At 41.8% G+C, this 25,860-nt stretch overlaps 1 protein-coding gene across 2 annotated transcripts in view; it reads left to right on the plus strand.

Moving 5' to 3' along the window:
* AK5 (adenylate kinase 5) overlaps positions 1-25,860 on the plus strand; it is a 234,703-nt gene that overhangs the window by 96,201 nt on the left and 112,642 nt on the right. The gene's annotated exons all lie outside the window — the stretch shown is intronic.

Below are 25,860 nucleotides of genomic sequence, written 5' to 3' on the forward strand. Positions count from 1 at the left end.
CAGTCTTGGGAGGTCTGGCCAAGAACACAGCCCAGCAGGCAGAGGAGAGAATATACCATGTTCCTACTTTGCAGAAACCGTGTTTCTTACTTCTACTCTCCAATCCCAGCCACCAGGGCACCATTACCCCCAAGTCTTGTGTTCTGAACGTATCACGTGCCCCTTGAACTTGGCCCATCTAGGATGATCCAGGAGGAGAAGGACTAGTGATCAAATAGGTAAGAATAGTATGTTGTAGAGATCCCTAGCTCTGGGGGAGCCCTTGCAGAAAGCTCCAGATGGCTACCTGCCTCCAACACAGATAAGGGCCCCCTTGCTATGGATGCAGTTGGCATCTTCAATGCCCCTTCTGGACACTTGACCATTGTGGTTTGCAGAGGGCCTTAATCGTCCTTATTATTACAACCCCCCAAATGGTGAGGCTCCAGGTTTCTTGCTTCCTTTCTCTGCTGACAACAGGTGACAGCAGAATTATTTGTTTGTATTTAGGGGCCTTAAAGATTAACATCAGAGAGTCCCCCAAGGGACATAGATTCAAAGGACTACCGAGTGTCACATTTAGGTCCTTTGTTCCTAGTGATCCAAGTAATCTTTGTGATGGCAGTAGGAGATCCTAAAAATGTGGTGTACTTGAGGATGGAGGAGTATGCTCTGTGTCATGAATTTATTATTTGATTAATGCCTTTTAATTAAACTAAGATTTTGGGGTTTAAACAGGATATATCTCTCTGGATGTGCAAGGTGCATAGACAAGGTGTCCATGTTGAAATTTGAAAACAAAATAACTGTGGAAGATAGAAAAAAAACAAGTCGACTTTCTTAGAGCTGTTTGATCTCCGGGTTTGCATTGCATGACATTTCTCAGGTTGTAACTTGTATACGTCATGCACCTAAAAACCATGAATAACTGATCTGGGTCAGTGGTTAAAGTATGCATTTCACACAGGCCTTGAAAGCCAATGGAGGCTCAAACATATTTGACTATTCCTGTGGGAAGACTGGGTTTTTCTCTCTGTTTCTGTAGCATGTCAACAGCTTGCAGGGTTCCAAGGAACTAATAATTATTGATGACAGCATCCTGAAGTTTCCTATTGAGCCCACAGAGTAAAGAGTGTTTGAGACTGCTGAGAAAGGCGCACACTGCACAAGCCAGCTGAACCATGATGGCTGCAGGTACGGCCCCTGTTTGGCACCCTCCCTCTCAGGGCTGGGGTGGCTGAGAGGGGGCTGCTCAGTACACCACCCCGCAGTCCTGGAGGCGGGAAGGCGAGTGCGGTAACAGGCACCACCGAAGCCTTGCACGCTCAGTGCTTCACTTTGTGATAATAAGAGCTCACATTTAAAAGCACTTGCAGGCCACCTGGGTGGCTCAGTGGTTGAGCATCTGCCTTTGGCTCAGGTCCTGATCCTGGGGTCCCGGGATCGGATTCCACATCGGACTCCCTGCAGGGAGCTTGCATCTCCCTCTGCCTATGTCTCTGCCTCTCTCTCTGGGTCTCTCATGAATAAATAAGGAAAATATCTTTTTAAAATAATAAAAAATAAAAACACTTGCAGAGAAGTAGGAATCATGCCAAACACTTTCTAGCCAGCTCTCCCAAGCCACCGTGTCACTGTTGGCACTACTGCTATCCCCGTTTTTACAGACTAGAAGTGACGGGGGTGGGGAGACATTACCTACTCAAGGTCACACAACCAGTAGGTGGTAGAGCCAGGGCTGGAGATCAGTGACTGGCTCTGGAGCCTGCATTTCCAGCCCATTGGACTGTGCCACCTCCCACATGCCTGTATCTGGAGGATGTTCCTCAGCTCTTCATGTATTTGCTATGCACAAAATATGGTGGGAAGCCCCAATGGAAAATTGAGAGCATACTTCTTCACTTGGTGTCAGCAACAAGTATTTCCTGAGCACCTCCACTGTACCAGGCATGATGCTGAGTACGTGGGCACGAACATGGTTAAGACCACCTTCAAGGGGTCCCTGGGGGGCTCAGTCAGTTAAGCGTCTGCCTTCAGCTCAGGTCATGGTCTCAGGGTTCTGAGTCGGGCTTCCTGCTCCCCGGGGAGCCTGCTTCTCCCTCTCCCTCTACCTATCCCCCTACCCGTGCTTGCACATTCTCTGTCTCCCCCACCACCACCACCAATAAATAAATAAAATCTTTTTTTAAAAAAAATATCACCTTCAAGAAAAGTACCCACTGGTGGTATGGATGAAAAAATAACAGTACCAAGCACCCAGTGCTGTCAAGGTAGAGGTGTGCTGCAGAGAGAGGCTCATCGAAGTAGGTCAGGGAAAGTCTCCAGGAGCAGGTGGCCTTGAATCAGGCTATAAAGGAAAAACAGGAATTAGCTGGGGGAAGTGTGGAGACCAAGAGGCTCTAGCCAGAGAGAGCATGGAGGTAAAAACTTGGCATGGCCAGGAAACAACAGATTTATCATGGCTGGAGTTTAGACTGAGGAAGGGACGTGGAAGAGATGAGACTTATAAACCTTAACTCCACTTTTTGACTGAATCCTGTTAATGCTTTAAGGTTCTCTCAAGAACATTAATGAAGGAAGCTCTCTGTGTCTTAAGCAAAAGATGCAGGTTAGCCCAGACTCCAGTCATCCATTCATTTCTTCAACAAGTATTTAATTCTGAGCAACTTTGTAGAAGACGCCATGCTTGGCACCAAAGGTTGTGAGGAGCAAACCTGTGGACTCTGCTTTCAAAGAAGTCATGCACGGGAGGCTGAGACAGATACCCACACAGGCAGTTACTAAATGCGTCTCTCTGGAGAAGCTGACGGGCCCCAGCGAAGTACATTCTGACATTTGAGAGGTCTCCTGGCAAAATGGCCTCATTCATAAATATGCCCAGTTGGCCAAAAAGACTTTTAAGGGAAGCTTTCAGCATGAAAGAGGATACGGTACAAACAACAGAAAACAATGAACCTGAAATAAATGGAGATGAGAGAAAACATTAATACCATTCTAGTTACATCTTCTGAGCAGTAGGAGAAAACAGTGGCAGCAGAGAACAGGGGCAAGATGCGAAAGAGCATTAATTATTTAACAGAAAATGGTGGTATCATATTATTGGCGGATCATAGCAATAGGAGGTGGAAGGGGGTGTAAGTGATAGATTCTAAAATTGGGAGCTCAAGAAATAGCAGTAAAAGTATATCATTTATAATCAGAATAACTTCCAGAAGAAACAGCTCACATAAAAATGTGTTTTGCCTGCAAGAGAAAGACTGTTATTTTTCTTTCTTTTTTCTTTTTTTTTAGACTGTTATTTTTCATTAAGCCTTTCAATAACATACTCTTTTCTTTCCAACTCTGTGGATGTATTGCTTTGATTTAATTATTTTTGGATTTAAAAAAAAGACTTGGAATAGTCATAACCTTGCTTAATGTAATAGCTGTGCAATATGCTTAGATTAAGTATTATAAATCAATCAATATTAATTGTCTCTGAGCCCTTTTAGTAAGCTCAATAATTATTTTAAGCTCTGTGAAGGAATATAAAGAATTGCAAGACGGTCCATCCCTTCCATGAGTCTATAGTTTATTTGGGAAAACGGTGTTATAAGACAGCATATTCCAAATACTAGTAAGGGCAACCGCCTGGGATGTCTCAGGACTTCAGAGAGGTGATGATGTGGCATGGGTTTCAGTTCGCAGAGAAGAGATATTGCACATTGAGAAGAAGTGCGTGGTTAAGTGGAGGGCTGGAGAAGACTTTCCCACAGAGATAGCAGGAAGCACAAGGGAGCAAAGGTAAGCAGCTCAGATGTGATTACAAGACGGATAGTATATTAATTTGCTCGGGCTGCCAAAACAAACTAACACAGACTGGGAAGCTTGAACAGAAATATATTTTCTCACAATTCTGGAGGCCAGAAGTCCAACATCACGATGTCAGCAGGTTTGGTTTCTCCTGAGACCTCTCTCTCTCTCTCTCTCTCTCAGCTTGCAGATGGCCACCTTTTTCCTTTGCTCTCACATGGTCTTCCCTCTGCCTTGTCTTGTCAGTGTTTTAATCTCCTTTCTTATAAGGACATCAGTTATTTTGGATTAGAGCCTGCCCTCATGACCCCATTTTTGCTTAATAACCTCTTGAAAGGCCCTATCTCCCCATAATCACTGTTACTGTATCAGGTTGACAAAGGCAAGCACTCAGGTGCTAGTTGGTTCTCAGAGCATCCTTGTGACAAAAGTACAATTTCCATTAAGCATTCTGAAACACACAATACTTAGAAGAGACTTATGGATGCTTATCACTGCTTTCTGAAACCCCAGGAAGACTCCTAAGCTGCAAAACCACTAACTGAACCCAGAAAGTCTCCATTTATAGGTGAAGAAACTTAGACACATCCCAAATCGCACTTGAAGTCATTAGCAGAATGGAGCCAGAACGAGCTTCCTGCATCTTGTTCAAACTTCATTTTGTTCTGCGGAGAATTAACAGGACCTGCTGTCTGACTAGTAGCACTTTGAGGGAAAAACTAAGTCACCTAAAAAGCAAATAATGATCCCCTCATTTATCTTGTGCATAGGACTGGATTTTCCATTATTAAAGGCTTGCTGAAAGCAAAATAAACCATTATTTCTGGGTTAAAATTGGCTGGTAAAAGCACCACCTGGATACTTTTTCTAACATTGATTTCTCAGGTCCTTAATTGCCTGTTATCCTGCCATTTTAAACACGAGCAAGTTTACTGTCTCTTGATACAGTCTGACATAATGGCACATTAACAATCACATTGTTTAAAAGTTCCATTGTCATATACACAAATAAATGGGGCCTTAACTCAAGGCTTGAATTCCACTTATTCCACTCCATGACCTCATTTTTTTTCTCCCATAACTCTGCAAACAGAATATCACAAGTGTTGGGCATGTTAATTGCTTACTCAGACCAACCATAAGAGTCTCCATAGTGACATCCATACTGAATGGTGTAAGTCAAGTTGCAGATGGTTGTCGTTCGAGGGAAGGAAAAGTAAAACAGCAGTCACAGTTCTGCCCCTGTTAATGCGACGTGGAAGGAGCAAATTAATCTTCGTATTCTCTTCTGAATTATCACTCCAGTCATGCATGCCCTGTCAGTAAGCTGTTCTCAGCATTCAGGTAGAGCCTCTGCTGCCAAATCTTTAGCATCTCAGTAACCCAAAATCCACGTAAAATATTCTAGATCTTATCTTTCCTTTTTCACATTAAGCATTCCTCGTGTATGGGAAATGAGGATAATTGAGAATGAAATGTGGGAGAAATACTTTTAAAATCTTGTCAGCTGCATGAAACCTGACAGTGAAGAGAACTGTTATGCACTACTGAAAACAAAGCGTGGGAAGGATGAGATCTATTTAGAAAAAAAGAAGAAGAAGAAGAAGATTGATTACAACCTAGAACTTTCTCCCCTTGGCCACAAGGAGAATGTAAAGTGAAGAGGCCTTTTTGGCAGGGCAGCTCTTAGGAACTGCTATTCCAGTGGGCCGGCTGTCACAGACCACAAATTAAGGAAGCAAATACAGAATATCAGGGACTATTTAAAAAAAAAAAAAAGAATATCAGGGACTGAGGGAGAACTAGAAGAGACGAGCTGGAAGCTGGATGGAAGATGAGCTTGCTCATGGAATGAGAACTATCCCATCTAGAAAACAGGAGGCTTAGGGATAACCAAATAGCATAAATAAGGTTCTATTTGGAGGCCCTGAAATATTCAAACTAGATAGCCCACAGTTGATTTTCTGATGTTCCCAGAAGGACATTGTGGAATTACTTTGAAGTGAAACACCATTGGTGAAAGTCAAGACCGCATCTGCCTGAGAGAAGAAAACGTGGAGAGGGAGGTGTAGCATTCACTTCTACAACATGTAGAAAAGACCTTCGCAAATTCTGGTTCCGAATGCCAGGAAAGAAAGTGGATGAATCTTTGGCTACCACAGGAAGAGTTTCTGGGCCCCGTTGGTAGGAAAGAAGAAAGGAGAAAAGTGGTGTTGTCCGGGGGCACAGAGGTGGCCTAGCACAGCCGAATTGCTGAATTACTTAAGTACAGAAAGGTGACAGGACAAAGTCCTGCGGAGGGAGAAGACTGCAGAACAAAAGATAGACAAAGTGAATACAGTTTTAGCTCTTTAAAGAAGCTGACAGCTGATTACTAAGGAATTTGTGGAACTGGGGAGGTAAAATAATCACAAATTATTACTATTTAAACAAATTGTTATTATTACTTTGCAACCACAGTTTTCTAAAATTCTTTTTTAAAAGAGTGTGGCCCACATGGCAGGTGGACTTCAACCCTTGGTCTTTGTGAATTCAGGAGTGAGAAGAGGGCCTCAGCTGGACGAGTGAGGTCCAATTTAATCCTGTGATTCTGTGGTTTGGGGAAAGATCACAGCAATGAAGGATAATTAGCCATCCGATAGGTCACGCAGAGTATTAAGAAGTTCCTTCTGGGGGCACCTGGGTGGCTCAGTGGTTGAGCATCTGCCTTCGGCTCAGGGCCGAAGGTCCTGATCCTGGGGTCCTGGGATCAAGCCCCATATCGGGCTCCCCATGGGGAGCCTGCTTCTCCCTCTGCCTGTGTCTCTGCCTCTCTGTCTCTCATGAACAAATAAATAAATCTTAAAGAAGAAGTTCATTCTGTTTTTGTCAGACTATCATACTCAGTTATAGTTATGCTTAGTTTCATTTAAAAAGCTACATTGACGTAGCATGAGCTCTAACGGTGTGAAATGCCTATACCAAACACTCATCAGTAACTATTCATAATTGCATTATTTGTCATGGTTTATAAAACAAATATGTGAGGTTTTGCCCGGAAGATATTTTCATTATGTGAACCCTCTATTTTGCTAGATTGCTGTCTTGGATGGGCTCATTACCAGTATCAGAAAATGGTTGATGAAACTGTAATATTGGGCACTCAGGTGCAGGTGTAGAAACCCATTTCAGCTCCGTGTGTGAAACCAACAGCCTACTGCTATTCAGAATGACAAGCCCAGACCACTTTTAATGTGTAAAGGGAAAAAAAGCAAGAAACACAGGGCCAGGGAGATGATCAAAATCACCAGTCCATCCAAAAACGAAGGCTCTTATTTCAGTTTTGAAAGAACATAGAAACTAAAAATAAATCCAAAAAGGGCTTTTTAAAGTTCTTAAATAAGATTTTTGTTCTACTTACTTTACATCCATTATGTAGCATGATTTCTTTCTTAGCTTTAGAGGTGAGGAAATTCTAAAGAAACTTAAGATAATAAAGTCCAGAGTGAAGTCTTAATAAGAATATTTTAAAAGTATACATTCAATCACTTTAGAAAAACAATAGAATATTTTTATTTATGTGTTACGTGTGTTAGAGAAATTTGTGATTAGTTATTATTATCATTGATGCATTTACTTGAAAGCTACGTTAAAATTTTTACCGGAACGATGCATGGGCACATTTTGTCTTGGGTTGGATTCTGTAGCAACAGAGCCTCCAAGGGCTCGTTGAAGGAGCGCTCTCAGAAGACACCTGTCATTGAGTAAGGGGAGCAGAAGAGAGCAGGGAAAGAAAGCAGAAACAAATAAATGGTTTCAAGAGCAGTCAAGCCTCAGCCTCCCCTCAGCAGCAGCTCTGGAGGGTGAATTGCGTAGAGACAGCCCAGGGGAGCGGCTCTCACCAGAGCATTCCAGGAATGTCCTGTTAGCCCCCAACACTCACATCACCTGAGGATGGGTGTACCAACGGGGCATGTAGGTATGTAGGTATTTTCTCCCTCAGTCCCTTCTTCGTGTAAAAACAACCTCAGGCTATTGACGTTGCAGTGTCTGTGCACAGCAGGTGTTCAGTTAATAGCTCATGGTTGAATAAACAAATGGTTAAATGCTACAGAAAAGATACTGGGGAACTAGGTCATAAGACAGTAGTAATAATAATAATAATAATAACTAGCAATTATAAAACATTTGCCATGTGTCAACTCTGCATGGATTATTTTTGTCAGGCAGGAATTTTTATTACCCCTGTTTTTATACCTGCAGAAACTGAATGTGTTTTCCAGGGCCACATAGCTGGTGTGATATGAGAGCCCACGCTCTTAAACTCATTCTACCAAATGCTCAGAAATGAGAAAAGTGAAATAAATAAATACTGAAAACCTCTGGGGTCATCTGTAGCTTTCTGAAGTGTTTTTTCCTCCCTTTTTAAAAAAAATGGAATTAATAGCTTCATCTCTCTCCTTCTAAAAGGCCAGGAATGTTGACTTCAAGGTAATCCTAGAACAAAAATCAGAAATTCTAGAATCCTTGGATCATGCAGAGTGGTTGAAATATCCGCAAGATTCTCAGTCTTTTTGTCTCTGCTGCGTGATAGATTAACCATTGAATGTGCACATATATCATTATGCTTTTAAATTGGTTATTTATATGTAGACCTGGCTGTAGTTCAAAATACACTACAAATATTATTGGAAGGCATGAGATTAAAATGGATGTTAATTATTTTTCACCATTCCCCCAAGGTGCAAGTTTTCAGACTCAAAATCTCATGAATCTTTTGGGGGAAAGCCTTTAACACATTTAGGGCCTTTCTAACGAGTTGCTTCGCTCCTCGGTGTGATTATTGGTTTGCTCTGTGCCACGTATGAGATGAGGGACTTAAAGTTTAAGCCATTTCCCTCTGTAATTCGCTTAATATATTAGAGGGAAAAAAATTACAATAACACATTTTAAATGAATACTAATATTTCCATAAAACGAGGTAAGCATCTGGCTACTTGCAAATCTTTTAAAATTATGCATCTGAATTTTAAAAAGAGAGCCTACATGGGTTTCTTTTCCATGCGCGCTCATGGGATTATGCTTAACCCCCTCGCCCATCTCCCAGCTGTGTTCCTTGTGACCGAGCATATGCAGAACCAGAATCTGCACATTCATAATAGAAATCTTGCCTCCCCTGACAAGACAGCTAAGTAGGTCATGATTTTATGCCAAAAGGAAATGGCCTTTTGGTGGCCAAAGGACTGTTGTTTTGTTTTTTTTGGTTTTTTTTTTTTTTTTTTTATACTCCTTGGAAACCTGTTATGGTGATCTGGTATTAGCGTCATCACTGTCGTTTCTCCTGCCAGGTTCTTCACTTTGCCCACCATCTCCCAACCTGCCTTTCCAGCCAGGAAATTGTGGTGGGATTTCTTTTTAAATATTTTAAAGTTCAGGAAGGCATTTTATGATACCACAGTATGACCAGCTTTCAGGGTAAGCACAGAAATCTAGCTTACTTCTTAGGGCATGAATTTGGTAAAACCTTATGCTTGTTTTTGAGGCAGAACCGTTGAGGTGATTCATTTATTTATCCATTTAGTCACTTGCAGAGCACCTCCTCTAGGTTAGTGACAGTGCTTGGTACAAACGAGATTGCGGGAAGGTAAGGGTGAGGCAAAATTGGAGTGATTTGTTGCTGTTGTGCCTTCTATTTCCTCTATCAGCTTATGATGGTATTTATAAGATAATTTAAACCAGGGGGATTTTTTTTTTAAAGCAGAAGCAATGATAAGACCTACAAAGTTGTCAGATATGTAAATCACTTTGTACTTAAAAGAATTTATCCCACTTTTTTTTAAGATTTTTATTTATTTATTTGACGGGGGTGGGGAGAGAGCAAGCAAGCACAAGCAGGGGGAGAGGGAGAGGGAGAGGGAGAGGGAGAGGGAGAGGGAGAGGCAGGCTCCCCACTTAGCAGAGAGCCCCATGTGGGGCTCGGTCCTAGGACCTTGGGATCATGACCTGAGCTGAAGGCAGATGCTTAACCAACTGGGCCACCCAGGCGCCCCAATTTAACCCACTTTAAATGCTTCCAGAAAATGTGATTCTATCAGACAACGATTTGCCACTCCCCTAATACAGGAACACTGGACACTTTTTTGAGATCTGTGTGCCAAGCTCTACAGTAATAATGGATTGTCTTACTTAACCTTTCGGTGATCCACAACCACGTGGCAGAGGCACAATGCTTATCACCTTTTTATGGATGAGGAAAGAGGCTTGGAGGATCAGTAACTCCTCCACAATTACACAATGAATAATGGTACCGCTAGCATATGAATCCAGATGGTCTAGCCTGAAAGTCTCTATACCTTATCACTTCCCTTGTTCTCTGCAGTCAAAGGAAAACAATGAATTATTATTGACATTATTGAGAAACTTAATTCTCTAATCAGACAAAAAAAATGCAGATCCGGCTGTGTGTTTTCTGATTCATAACTTGTTGTCAGATAAAGGAGACTATTTTCATTAGACCTGATGGGGCAGCCAGAAATCCAGACAAGGACATTTATGGGTCCTGAATATTTGAGGGTCAAATGCCCTCTCTCCTATGATGCTTTCTTTAATCCTTAATTCCACCCATGCTACACACCCTTCTTAACGCCCCTTCTCTCTCTGAGACCAATTAATTCTCCTTTCCCCTCTGATCTCCCACTGCACATTTCCATATAGGTTTGTGACAGCCCCTACTCTGTATGAATGTTAGGGTTCAAGTGAATGCCTCCTCACTAGACTGTGAACTCGTGAAGTGTCCTACTTACTGAACACCGAACCTCCAGTTCATGGCAATTAGGTGCACAGTAAGTGGGGTTTTTTAAATGAATGCATTATTAAAGGTTTCCACAAATTCAATAGTGTCACTTTTTCGCTTACCTTTAATGGAGAGGACATTCATAGGCGCTGAAAACAGAATCCTATTCTGTTTGACACAAGGAGCCAAAGATCTTTGCATTCTATACCCACAACAAACATTAGGTACTCAATAAATATTTGTTGAGTAAATGAAAACCAACCATAAGAACTTTCCAGTGAACTTGCAAGGGGCCCTGTGGGATGTGATAAATTTTCCAGATGTCCAACAAAGTCACTTTGCCATTTTATAAAAGCTGACCTACTGCTTTTGCTTTTGTGTAATCAAAGCTGCCTCATTCTGTGAGCCTGGAGGTTGCATTTGAAATTGCCATTAATTTTTTTTTTGTTAGGCTCAGCTCTGTACCCTGAGACTCCTAACAGGTTCTCATTGGCCTTGGTCTTCACTGACATGTCCCATGTGTACCAAGTGGAAAGTTGTCTATAAAACCTTGAAGGAGCCTGTTACACTGCAAATACTATGCACCCTTTATACCTTATGTGAGGTTACCAATCCCAAACCCCCTTAGGAGGAAATTCACCATGTCTAGGAGGTAGAGATAAAAATAAAAAGAAGCAGACTCAGCTTGAGGCAGCATGCAGGTTGATTGGCTTTTCAGATGCTGTATTTACTTTGTCTTTGAATGAAGTCAATCTTTGTAGAACAGAATCTCTCATTGCTGGTGTCTTTGGGAATCTAAGAAGGATCTCCTCTTGGGTCTCAGGCATGTTTGAAAAGAAAATGATAGAGGAATAGTTAAATAAAAATAACCTTTAACAGACAAAACAAAACAGTGATGGAGAAGGTAGAGCTGGGATGGGATGAGATAGAGCCATATTCTATAGCCGTACCCTTGACTCATTCATCTTCCTCCCCTCTAACTTCTTCATCAACTCCTTCCTGAAGAACCTATCAATACCACATTTACTCAACAGAATCAACCCAGCACTACCCAGGAATCGAATTTGCTGAGTGCACAGTTGGTTGAGCGGTATGTGGCCAATAGAATTCTTTTTCTAGATGATCCACTTCAAAATTCAACTAATAAAATCTAGATATTGCTTATGACATGCAATCTTTTTTTTCTACAGATTGCTTCTAGTCAGGAGTTAATCATTTTAGCAGAGAAATAAGAGTAACTGTCCTTTTAGTTGAGTCAGCTAAATGCACATAAGGTCTTAGCATCAGAAGCAGCTATAGGGATGTTTTATCCATTGGCATATTATTTTTCCTCCTCTGTCCGTGGACCTAAATATAAATCCCATTATTACAAATCTGATTTCCATTCTCATAATTTTCTTTTTCCTCTCTTGCCTCATTTACTTTTTTTTCCTAAAACTTGGGGCAAAACTGCTGAATTATCCAAAGGGCCCAATGGCTATTAAGTTGTTAAACAACCCTCCATTTGTTTCCCCTCTTTAGTTACTTTTTATTATCAAGACAGTCCCAGCCATCTTGCTAATAAGTTAATTATTCTGAAACAAAGACCAGTTTGAGGTTTTTTTGGGAACTTGATACACACAATATTATCACAAAGTAGTAGACTGGGGGTTAATGAGTAAAGGGAAAAATGAGAATGGTTGTTTAAATGGCTCTGAATTTGGAAATGACCTTAAAGCTAAAAATAGAGAGGACAAAAGAAACGAGAGTGGGATAACTAAGAACGTAGAGTTTGTTCTTCCCAGAGCCAAAATAGCTTAGTTCTTAAGGGCACAGGCATTGTGGTTAAGACTGACCTGAGATCATGCCTCAGTCCTGATCTTCACCAGTTATATGGCCATAAGTAAGTACTTGCCTTTCCCAGCCAGCTCTTTCCTTGGGAGAGTGATCCCTAAGGTGGCTCGGGGGATTAATTGAGATGTTTACAAAGTGCTTTGCCCGTTGTGTAGTATAGAGCAAGGGCTCAATAGATGGTAAGGACTGTCCTGAACATGAGCTCAGCCATCACGTTCCTGGGTACACAGCACCCCACACACTTACCACATGTCCATGTCCAGGGATTTCTGGTCGAGGAAACAGCTACCAGACCCCAGAACACAAGAGGGCCTCCAAATAACTTCAGGAAACAAAAAAGAAAACCTCTCAGAAGGTGCCTCCCAAGATCTCAAGACCGATGTCACCCTCATTTTCTTCAAAGAAATTATGCCTTTAATCCCTTTCCACTGCTGTTCCCTGTCCTTGGAATGCCATTCCCTTCCTCTATTCATTTTACCTAGGCTCACCTGTTCAGACCTTGACTCCTGACTCAGGCTCCTCAACCCCCACACTGCCCACTTGCCCAGGGCACCCCACGTGTGCCCCCATCACAGCCCTTCCCAAACGGAACTGTCATTAATTATTTACTTATCATATTCTCAAAGTAGACCTTGCTCTAGAGACTGCCATATTTGACTGAATTCAATTATTTTCCCCAAGTCACACTTACTTCATGCTCACATCTCCAGCAGGGGGAAATGTTAGCAGGATTCTTCTAAGAGCTATGTGATGGTCCACAATGACTGTTGACTATTCCCCCAAAATATGTTTCTGTAAATGTTAAGTGTAATTCCAAAGAAATTTGTAAAGAGAAAGACAGTCTCTCCATACTGGTAACATAGAACATGTGTATGACCTTCAAAAGAACTTGATATAAAATTTTAACTTCTTTCCTACTTGTAAACGATGTGTTTCATCGTAATGTCCTGTGCTTATAACACAAGATGCATTTCCCTCCGCTTTTCATTTTCTAAGCTGAACCACTTTGATGCCATGTGGCCTCCTCCTGTGTCTCCCACACGATTATGAACTGATCATATTTGGCCTTGGAAGTTAAGGTCAACACTACTAGAGAGAAAATTTGGAAAAATAAAAGAACGAAGAATCTCAAGAAGAAGAAAGGAAGGAAAGAAAAATAAGTAAATATAAGAAACCAGAATGAGTCTGATCTTCCCAGGGCCCAAATTAGCTCCTAGTCACACATCTGGCGCTCAGGCATGAGCACAGTGGTTTTTTCAGGCTCCCAGGGTACCACTTAGGACTCGGCAGCAGGAGACACTTGAGCTCTGGGGAGAATGGAGCCTGTAATTAGGAAAGGTACCAAATGTCACAGGAGGCTGAAACTTGACTTCTGAGACTCCTAACCGGCTTCTTTAGTTTGGAAGCTTTCTTGGCAGAGGTTTAAATCTCTATCCCACCACCTTGTAGTTTGATAAAACCTCGGATTGCTGGAATGCTGGGAGGAGAGAGAAAGAAGAGAGAACAGGAAGGGAAAGGGTATTTTAATTATTGAATTTTCTGGATAATTCAGTTTGACGAGTATTTGCTGCCTAACTGCTGGGCTCAGAGCCTCGCGAGGCACAGTGGAGAAAAATTAGCAGCTGCACGATAGGAGTCTGGTCTACAATGAGTGTGTCTTGTCTATTTTCCATTGTATTCATCTTTCTATAACAGGTTTTTCTCATAGGATTTTGCTCCTTATTGGTGCCTTAATAATTACAGGAAAGCTAACATGATCTATTTTTCCCTCCATGCATCTTCAGTGCCCAGCACATACCTGGCACGAAGTAGGTACTCAATAAATCTTTATTGAATTGAATTACATCATGTGTGCAGTGTAAGAGATTGGACAGGATCCCTATTCATTCCAATATATGCTCTAAAGCTTTGCTTATGTGACAAAATCCCTTATATCAACCTATTTTCGGGGCTGTAGATCTGTATCTTAAGTTTTGAGTGAGAAACAATGTTTTGTTGTATATACAGCAAACAATATATTTGTACCAATAAGGAGCAAAATCCTATGAGAAAAACCTGTTATAGAAAGATGAATACAATGGAAAATAGACGAGACACACTCATTGTAGACCAGACTCATATCGTGCAGCTATGTGCAGTAGACAAAGAGGACTGTGGAGCAGGAGCCGGTTTCTTTGTGAACAAACAATAGATTTGTTGTATATAGCTGTTATGTGCTTTCGTCAGCAACTCAATTTTACTTTACTTTTTTTTTCTAGCTTGAGCTGTCATTGACATATAACATTGTGTAAGTTTCAAGAATATAATGTGATGATTTGATACATGTGTATGTTGTGAAATGATTTCCACGATCAGATTAGTTAACACATCCATCATTTCACATAATTACCATCTGTGCATGTGTGTGTAGTGAGAACGCCAAAGATCTACTCTTAACAACTTTCATGTATATAATAGAGTATTGTTAACTGTGATCACCATCCTGAATATAAGATCCCCAGAACTCATTCATCTTCTACCTGGGAGTCTGTACCCTTTGACTGACATCTACCCATTGCCCCTGCCCCTTAGGCCCTGGCAACCACCATTCTCCTCTCTGTTTCTATGAGTTCAGCTTTTTTTTTTTTTTTAGATGCCACATGCAGCAACTTAACTTTAAAAGTGTCCCATCATAATATGTGTAGGTCAATGAGGAGGATCTTGGCATTTGTTATCTATTTATTATTTGGACATTGGTCAGTCTGCTCTGGGTTCTGAGCCTACAAAATTTAATAATTAGCTACTACAGCCACACACCCTTTAGCTCAAAAATTGTTCCAGACCCAGTTCCCACCACTGACTTGGATTCTTCATGCTTGGGTGTCCTCTCTCATCAGCAACCTCCTGCATGACTGAAGGCTTAGCCTCTCCCCTCTTATTAAGAGTGATACGGACTTGTCCACCATCCCCTGATAAGACAGCCAGAGCAAGGAGCTCTAGGAAAGTAGTCTGGAAAGCTGCCTGTCAGTCAGAGGCAGAGCTGAAGCCCTGGATGGGATGTGGGGAGGAGGGTTTGAGCCAGGCCAGGCCTGGGGTACTGGTCAATGGAGCCCTGGAACAGAAGCAGCGAGTCTTCTCCCAACACACCAGACCAGACATGGACCCATGTCAGAAATCTCTCCAACCCCAAAGAGGCTCTTAGAAGAAGGGTAGGCATACTCTTTAGGGAGGACTTGAGTTGGGATGAAAAGAGACACAGAATCCATGCTAGATGAGTTAAGGCAGGGCTGTTTGCAGAAAGACATTTTAGAAGGCTGCTATAGAGGATGCAGTTGGAGTCAACAGTAGACAAAGAGGACTGTGGAGCAGTAGCCGGTTTCTCTGTGAAATTGTTAGGTGGAAGTTAAGGGTCCTCCAGGAGAGCTCTTTTAGGAGCTGGATAGGCATCTATCTGTTGCAGTCAACTTTGGCTGTCCTAGCTCCTTCCAGTGCTCCTGGCCAGCCTGCATGTCCTCCTGCCAACAGCTACAGCCACCTGGTAGGGTAGACCCATCATTCAGACAAGTAAAACCACCAAGAATGGTCTGAAAATAGGGAATAAGATCAAGAATGCTTGAGTATATTGGCTCTGGACCTGGCTTGGCTTAGCTTCTGCAGATTCCTAGAGGCCTGTCCTAAGAATTCCTCTAAAGGCTTTGATTTGTTCTGCAAATGCCCAGCTAAGGTTAAGTATGCCCACGGAGCAGAGAGCTGATCCTCACAGCCTTGGTGTGTGGTGGGGCTCATAGTTTGATGTAGACAGATGTGGATTCAGAGCCTGGCTCTACCACCTGCGTGACCTTGGACAAGTTGTTTAATCTCCCTGAGACCTAGTTTTCGAATATGGAGATAATGATACCCCTTTAGGTAACTGGGTGATGGACATTAAGGAGGGCACATGATATAATGAGCACTGGGTATTATGGAAGACTGATGAGGGGGGGCACCTGGGTGGCTCAGTGGTTGAGCATCCGCCCTCGGCTCAGGGTGTGATCTCATGGTCCTGGGATCAAGTCCCACATCAAGCTCCCTGGTGGGAGCCTGCTTCTCCCTCTGCTTATGTCTCTGACTCTGTGTGTCTCTCACGAATACATAAATAAAATCTTTCAAAAAAAAAAAAAAAGACTGATGAATCACTGACCTCTCCCTCTGAAACTAATCATATACTGCATGTTCATTAATTGAATATAAATAAAAAATAATACCCCTTTTATAATAATATTGTAGGAACTGAATGACAAACATGTACTTAAAAAGCTCTAACAGTGAATGGCACATAGTAAGTGCTTAAGAAATGGTAACTGTACCTGGGCCTTTGTAGATTGGTTGTTGAGAGCTGATGCAGATTCTAAAAATAATCCCTGAGCTTCAAGTGTAATAAGAGTAATCAAAATTCTTAGTCTCCTTTTCTAAGTCTCTATTATAGCAGGACAAGTCAGTCATTATTTCATTAAGATTTCAAGTTTGGGAAGAAGCTTCTTTTTAAAACACTTCATAAATATTGCAACAGTCTTCTCTGGAATCTCTTTATTGTGTTGACTTATTCCCATCAAAATTTTCCAGATGCTGCCTATGATCTGAATATCCAGTGAATTGAAGATTCTATACAAAAAGCTGAGAAGAGTCTTTTTCTCAGATATCCACAGTTTTCCAGTGTTCTGCACTCATCCCTTTGCATACCAATCATGTCCGTTTTTAGATCTATCTTCTCACGTTTCCCCCCTTATTTCATTCTGTTAAGAAATATGTTCTACACATCCCGGTTCAGCAGGGCCATACCACTGAGTTCTTTCTGGTCATCAAAACGGGACTGATCTGGCTTTCTCAGACAGAATATTGTCCTACCCGCACCCCCCCACCCCCACACAATCCATGTAGGTACTTTCTTTCAGATTCTGTGATTAATTATGAAGCTTTAGCAACACAGTTCTGCAGAGTAATATAAACTGTCATCACTCCATCACTGATAACTACAGATTTAACTCCAGTTACCACAGGTCTTTAAATTATTATTATTTTAATGCAATATCCCATTTTTGTTGGAGAAAAACACAATCACTGTGAGGAGGATGCCACCCAATCAATCATGTAGAAGGAAGTCTCAAAACACAGTACAAGAGAAGATGTGAAGGGCCAGTTATCTGCATGTTGGGGGATCTCCAGCAGCAAATGACAAAAACCATTGGTGAAGACCATGCTTAATTGAAATCCCTTGCAGGAAACCAAGGAGAAGTGAATAATTCGGGAAGCCAGCTTGATGCACAGAGAATGACACTTATGGGATATATAAAACTGAGATAATACTAATAACGGACCCCATTTATTTCCTCCTCAAAATTAAGCAGAGAAAGAGTAGGAGATGGATCTAAACTTAATAAAGGTGCAACCGGGAAAGAGAAATTGAGCTGGTGTTCTCCCGTTGAGTCCATTTAGAGACATTTTGTAAACATAACATTCCTACCTAGCAGAGCGGAGAAATGAGGAAGGCCCTGTCTCCGTGGAGAAGATTTGGGCAGCCCGTTGCAGCCTGGAAATTAGAGCCCAAAGGAAACAAAATCAAAAACTCACGTCTGCCATCAAAAGGGCAAACCATCACTGCCACTTTCTCCTCACACGACACTGCTTCTCCTTCCCCTGCCATAACTTCCTCTCCTAATTCGGCTAGGTTTTATACAATTTTCTTTCTTTTTTTTTTTTTTAAGATTTTATTTATTTATTTATGAGAGACACACAGAGAGAGAGAGAGGCAGAGACACAGGCAAAGAGAGACGCAGGCTCCATGCAGGGAGCCCGATGTGGGACTCGATCCCGGGTCTCCAGGATCAGGCCCTGAGCTGATGGCAGCGCTAAACCGCTGAGCCACCTGGGCTGCCTTTTTTTTTTTTTTAATATTTTATTTATTTATTTATGAGAGGTTTTGTACAATTTTCAAAGTGGTTCCAACATTCGTTATTCAAACTAAAACATGCCTTGCGAGTGAACTGGGCAATTTAGTAAGCATTTCATTTTGAAGCCTCCAGTTGACCTTCCCAGCCCTCTGACATTAAGTGACCTTAAACAGATGATGCAGACCATGTCCCGGGTAGGTCCTTTCCCTCAGATTAAGAACAGAGTTTTGTTAAGATTGCCAGACCGGGTATCAGTCGCAGGAAAGATAAAGCTGCCCATCCCATCACAGACTAGCAGAGCCAGGAGCAACCTCGGACAGCACCCGCTCTAGTGCTGCGTGACTCCGGCTGCCCAGGGACGCTTGTGTCCGACCTGTGGGATGGAAATGAACTTTCCTTCCTAGAGCTTCCATCACCCTCTCGCTACTGCCCCTGCAGCATCGTCACTTCTGCTATGCTTTGCATTTTGAAGTTAACAGCCCGGGTTCTTGCAGCTCAAAACCTTTTTCCTTAAAAAGGAGGAGAAAAAAAAAAAAAAGAAAGAAAGAAAAATCATCACTACCTGAGTTTCAGAATACTTGTTTAGAAACCCAAAAGCTGAGAATAACCAGGTGAAGTTATGGTTTCTCAGCTTTGGCACTACCGACATTCGGACCGGATAGTGCTGCGTTGGGAAGGGGTTGTCCTGGCCTCCCTGGCCAGCTGTGTCTCCCCTGCCTGTTGCAACAACCAAAAACATCTCCCAACGTTGCCTGTTGTCGGGGTGGGGGATGGAAGGGGGTGGGACAAAATTTCTTCTGGTTGAGACCATTAATGTATATGGTCTGTGCAAAATCAAGTAAGTAAACGATTTGATGATTTAAAAGTCGGTTCTCCTCTTCCCACACCCACAACCTCTCCAACACTGACTGTTACCATTTTGCAGAAATCTTGGCCAATTAGGTTGGATTGTTCTGATGGGACCAAATCACAATGCTCTCCAAGCTCTTTATGCCGCATTGTTGGCTCAAAGAATGTAGAGGCGGGTCTCAGGCTGGTCCCGGCATCGTACAAGTGCGGGGTTACAGAAAATAAAGCAGTCTGGGTTCAATTTTGTGATGCTAATGCAGGAGTAGATGGGCTTCGGCAGCATCTGCAAAATCCAGAGCAGAGCTGGTTATGCGGGTGTCATCTTCCTTCCTCACGGTCCGTGTTCATCATCCAAACCCTTAGCAGATGGGGTCTGCCCAGCGTGTCGTATTTACTCAGCAAGTATTTGTTGAATGTTTTTGTGAGTGGTGTTTTACCTTTTGCAGTTTGTCTTCTGGCTTGGACAATCAGGTCCTTTAAGTCTGTGCTAGAACCAAACATACCTTTGTTCAAATCAGACGATAGAGTATCTCCTAGAAAGCCTCAAAATCTCTTGTATTCCTTATTCCACAATCCCCAAGTTACAAAAATAAATAAATAAATAAACATGTGTCTGTGTCTGTGTGTGTGTCTCCAAAATACAGAAGCAATCAAAGATCTAGGAGTTATACTCCCTCAGACCTAGGTAGTCACAGAGGGAGAAAAAAGAAGGACTGCACCTTATGCCGGGCTCTGTGCTGTGTGTTGAATATATACCATCTCCTCAGTCCTTGCAGCAGTCGTGTGGTGTAGGTGCTAAGACGGGGGGAATAAGTTGCTCAAAGCCAGACAGCGACTACACAGAGAAGCAGAAACTCAAACCAAGTTCCAGTGGCGTTTTAAGCTGAGCCCAGTTTTAAGCCTCCTGGACTCATATATGTGCCAGGCCTTGGCTGCTTATCAAACAGAGAGCCCTGTCCACCACTGCCCTGGAGGTCCAACATTGCTGACAGCCGAGCAGCCCCTTCAGGGCTGAAGGCTGGGCTTCATCATCCCCACCATGGTGGAGGTCTCTACAGAGACAGCACCCAGGCCCAACCAGACCAGGCCTACAGCTGCTCTGGCTCCTTTCAGCACTTCTAGATTCAGATGCTGCGCTGCTCCCCATGGTGGGGGGGATGGGGAGAGGGGGGTGAGGGGGTGCTTAGGCTTCTCCGTGTCTTCTCCAAGGGCTAGATAGCACAACCCAGGATTAGAGGGTATTTAACTCCTCCGAGGTAAAGCCTGGGCCGGTGAAAGACAGGAAGCAGCCTGGGTGGCTCAGTAGGTTAAACATCTGCCTTCAGCTCAGGTCATGACCCCAGGGCCCTGGAATCAAGCCCCAAGTCCAGCTCCATGCTCAGCAGAGAGTCGGCTTCTCCCTCTGCCTCGTCCCCTCCCCCTTCTCGTGCTCCTACATTCTCGTTTACACTCTCTCTCTCTAAGGAAGGAAGGAAGGAAGGAAGGAAGGAAGGAAGGAAGGAAGGAAGGAAGGAAAGAAAGAGAAAGAAAGAAAGAAGGAAAGAAAGAAAGAAAGAAAGAAAAGAAAGAAAGAAAGAAAGAAAGAAAGAAAGAGAAAGAAGAAAGAAAGAAAGAAAGAAAGAAAGAAAGAAAGAAAGAAAGAAAGAAAGAAAAGAAAAGAAAAGAAAAGAAAAGAAAAAACTGAAAGGAACCAGCATATAAATACCTCCCCTGTCCTCCTCCATCAGACTGTTCTGAGATGTAGAGTGTCCATTTAGCCTTTCTTTTTTTTTTTTAAGATTTTATTTATTTATTCATGAGAGACACAGAGAGAGAGAGGCAGAGACACAGGCAGAGGGAGAAGCAGGCTCCATGCAGGGAGCCCAACGTGGGACTCAATCCCGGGTCTCCAGGGTCATGCCCTGGGCCGAAGGCAGCGCTAAACCGCTGAGCCACCCGGGCTGCCCATATTTAGCCTTTCTAGAGACCAAGCTACCAGCTGTATTTTCTTGTGAAAAAGGAATGTACTACCTTGCATTTGTTTTCCTTTGTTCTTTGCCTTTTCTTTTTTCCTCACACTTACTGCCCTGGGATTACACACACACACACACACACACACACACACACACTCCAGTAAACTGCAAACCTATGTTTTTGCCTCAGGCTCTGTTTTCTAGGGATCCCAAGCTAAAACATACACTTGTGCTCTTTTATTTATGAAATGACAGGGCTGCCACCCATATCCCAAAGTGCAAGAAAAAAATGAAGACAAAATCCCTCTTTAGTACATGTTACTCCTTACTGATGACAGCTAATAAATATTTTGAGAGAAAAAAAGCCCAGCCACAGCATACGTGGGTGTGAGGAACAGCTCACGGAGATGACTCCGTGGCCTTCTTGGTCTCCTTGTAGCGGCCCTAAGTCTCGTCTTGCTTTTAGATGCAAAGGGCTGTGTTAACACCCATTTGAGCAGAAGGGCTATATTGGTCTTACTGTGATGGTATCTGCAGGATGCAAAGTGTCAGTCACCCTAAGTTCAAGTCCCAGCGCTGCTTACTAGCTGTTTGACTCGAGAAAGTCATGACATCGCTAAGTAGATCCTTCCTCACCTGTGAAATAGAAGAAAACTGTCTGCCTCACCTTTCCTTCCCATGGGCTGGTGACACGGTGAAAGCACTTCGAAGCACCGTTCAGATGTGCTTTAGCTCTAAGAGGAGCTAAAGAAATAACTTTCTAATTTAGGCTTCCACGATTTCCCTCACCAAGAAGGGTGAAATGCTTCAGTAGGAGAATATGAAGGAATAAATCGTGTAAATCTTCTTAAATACCTTCAAGATAGTAATTAAGATTCAAAGCTAAAGAATTGAGACTTCTGACCCAGATAGAAGAGACTGGATTTTCTTCCCCTCCCATGTGAAACAAACAAAAGAAAAAGAAAAGAGACATATTTTTAAAGATTTTTATTTATTTATTTGCAAGAGAGACAAAGAGAGCGTGAGAGAGAGATCATAAGCAGAGAGGAGGTGCAGAGGGAGAAACAGGCTCCCCCCTTGAGCAGGAAGCCCAATGCAGGGCTCCATGCCAGGACCGCGGGATCATGACCTGAGCCGAAGGCAGATGCTTAACCCACTGGGCCACCCAAGTGCCCCCCAAAGAAAATATTTTAAAAAACAATTTTCCAGACACCTTCCCTCAAGCAATAAGGTGATACCCTAAGAAACAAATGCAGCGTGCCTGGGGAGTTCCCAGGTATGGAGAAAAAAGAAGGAAGCCTCGTGGAAATTGGGGGACCCCCTGGGTTGAGCAGACACAGCTGAAAGTCTAAGAGCCCAAGGTGACTGGAGGGCAGAGGACAGAGCAGAGATGTGGGCTCCCCTCCAATAGTCAGCTCGGTGCTAAGCAATGCATGCATGTAAGCAAACTACCCAAATCTGAGAGGAAACCACCCGAAAAGATTAGCTAGTGCTACACCAGGCTTGAAATAGTGCTTTTTTTTTCTACCAACCGGACTAGAAAACTACTTAATTCACCAGGTACTAGGTACAGTACTTTGAAGAGTCTTGCCTCCACAGTAGGGAATGATTGGCTGTATACTTAACAATGCTCTGGTCCAACTCAACAAGTCTTTTTTTTTTCAAGTTTTTTATTTAAATTCCAGTTAGTTAACTTACAGTGCAACACTAGTTTCAGGTGGAGAATTTAGTGACTCGTCACTCACATACATCACTCGGTGCTCATCACAACAGGCGTGCACTCCATTAAGGAGCGCACCCATCCCTTATCTCCCCCATCCCCCTCCACCTCCCCTCTGGTAATCATCAGTTTGTTCTCTATAGTTAAGAGTCTGATTCTTTTTATCCCACCCCCCATGTGTTCATTTGTTTTGTTTCTTAAATTCCTCAGAGGAGTGAAATCAAGAGGTATTTGTCTTTCTCTTACTGACTTACTCCACTTGGCATGATACCCTCTAGTTCTAACCATGCCATTGCATATGGCAAGATTGCATTCTTTTTTATGGCTGAGTAATATTCCATTATATATATATATATATGTCTATATACTCACACCACATCTTTTTTTAAAGATTTTATTTATTTATTTGAGAGAGAGAGAGAATATGAGCAAGGAGAGTAGCAGAGGAAGAGGGAGAACCAGGGAGCCCCAATGCAGGGCTCAATCCTAGGACTTTGAGATCATGACCTGAGCTGAAGGCAGATGTTTAACTGACTGAGCCACCCAAGCACCCCAGTACCATATCTTTGTTATCCATTCATCAGTTGATGGACACTTGGGCTCTTTCCATAATTTGGCTACTGTTGATAATGCTGCTATAAACACTGAGGTGCATATCCCCCTTCAAATCTGTATTTTTGTATCTTTCAGCTGAATAGCTAGTAGTACAATTGCTGGATCATAGGGTAGATCTATTTTTAACTTTTTTGAGGAACCTCTATACTGTTCTCCAAAGTGGCTGCACCAGTTTGCATTGCCACCTACAGTGTAATAGGATTCCTCTTTCTCCGCATCCTTGCCAACACCTGTGGCCTTCTGTGTTGTTAATTTTAGCCATTCTGACTGGTGTAATATCTCACTGTAGTATTGATTTCTATTTCCCTGATGATGAGTGGTGATGAGCATCTTTGAGTGGGTCTGTTAGCCGTCTGAATGTCTTTGGAAAAAATGTCTATTCATCTCTTCTGCCCAATTCTTAACTGGATCATTTGTTTTGTGGGTATTAAGTTTGATGTTCTTTATATATTTGGGGTACTAATCCTTTATCATATATGTCATTTGCAAATATCTTCTCCCATTCTGAAGGTTGCCTTTTAGTTTTATTGATTGCTTCCCTCACTGTGCAGAAGTTTTTACTTTGATGAAGTCCAAATAGTTTATTTCTGCTTTTGTTCTCCTTGCCTCCGGAGACCCATCTAGTAAGAAGTTGCTACAGTTGATGTCAAAGAGGTTACTGCCTGCATTGTCCTCTAGGATTTTGATGGTTTTCTCTCTCACATTTAGGTCTTTCATACATTTTGAATTTATTTTTATTAATGGTGTAAAAAAGTGGTCCAGTTTTATTCTTCTGCATGTCACTCAACAATTTACCCAACACCATTTGTTGAAGAGGCTTTTATCCATTAGATATTCTTTCCTACTTTGTTGAAGATTAATTACTCATATAGTAGTAGTGGGTTCATTTCCGGATTTCCTATTCTGTTCCATTGATCTATGTGTCTGTATTTGTGCCAGTACCATTACCATCTTGATCACTATGGCTTTGTAATAGTGAACTCTGGAATCATGATGCCTCCAACTTTGCTTTGCTTTTTTCAAGATTGCTTTGGCTATTCACAGTGTGGTTCCATACAAACTAGGATTATTCTAGCTCTGTGAAAAATGCTGATATTTTGATAGAGATTGCATTAAATGTGTTGAGTGTTTTGGATAATATAAACATTTTAACAATATTTGTTCTTCCAATCCATGAGCATGGAATGTTTTTTCACTTCTTTGTGTCATCTCTAATGATGACATTTCTTTCATCAGTATTTTACAGTTTTCAGAGTACAGACCTTTTACCTATTTGGTTAGGTTTATTCCTAGGTATCTTGCGGTTCTTTATGCAATTGTAAATGGGATTGATTCCTTGATTTTTCTTCCTTGATGTATAGAAATTTCAACAGATGTATATTGATGTATAGAAATGCAACATTTCTGCATGTTGATTTTGCATCCTGCAACTTTACTGAATTTGTGTATCAGTTCTAGCAATTTTTTGGTCAGCCCAACAAGCCTTAAAACCAAAATCTGAAAGGATCAAGTTGTTTCCAAGTAACTGAACTGCATTCTAGAACAAAAGCACAAGAATATTTATAGGGCTACAAAAATATCTAACACCCAACACAGTCAAAATGATGATGCCTGGCATCCAATAAAAACTACCAAACATGCAAAGAAACACCAGATGTTAGAATTACCAAAGGACATTAAAAGTTATAATTGTATTTCAAATATTCAAAACCTTAAATAGAGACATAGATTTTTTAAAGACTCAAATCAGACATCTAGAGATGAAAATTATAATGTCTGAGCTGAAAGACAGACATTATAAACTCAGGATGAATTTAACAGTATATGCATACAGGAGAATACTACTCAGCAATGAAAAGGGATGAATGATGGATACAATATTGATGACTCTCAGAATAACTGGGCTGGGTGAAAGAATCCAGACTAAAAAATTTAATGCTATATAAATCCTTGCATCCGAAATTCTAGAGAATGCAAAATAATCTATAGTTAGAGGAATGTAGGATCAATGATTACCAGGTAGAGGGGCAGGAGAAAGGGATTCATTCTCAGGGGGCACAAGGAAACTTTTGAGGGTGATAGTTATATTCACTATTTTGATTTTTATGATGGTTTCACGGGTATACAGATGAAGATGTCAAAATGTACCACCTTGTACACTTTAAGTATATACAATTTATTATATGTTTATTATAATTCAGCAAAGCTCTTTCTAAAAACTAAAGAGATAAACATGTATTTTTTAAAAACCACTGCACAACCTGGGACATACAGGACTTACAAATATAACCACATTTGTTTAATATTTAAATTTTTGTAAATTTTAAAGAATGGTAAAATGTTTAAATCTATAATTTACATCAAATCTCTAATGTCTACAGACTACATCTATTATATAGTATTTATAGTATTTATAGTATCTAGTGAAGCAACTAAAATTTG

Source organism: Nyctereutes procyonoides, unplaced genomic scaffold, assembly GCF_905146905.1.
Source record: "Nyctereutes procyonoides isolate TBG_1078 unplaced genomic scaffold, NYPRO_anot_genome, whole genome shotgun sequence".
NCBI lineage: Eukaryota > Metazoa > Chordata > Mammalia > Carnivora > Canidae > Nyctereutes > Nyctereutes procyonoides.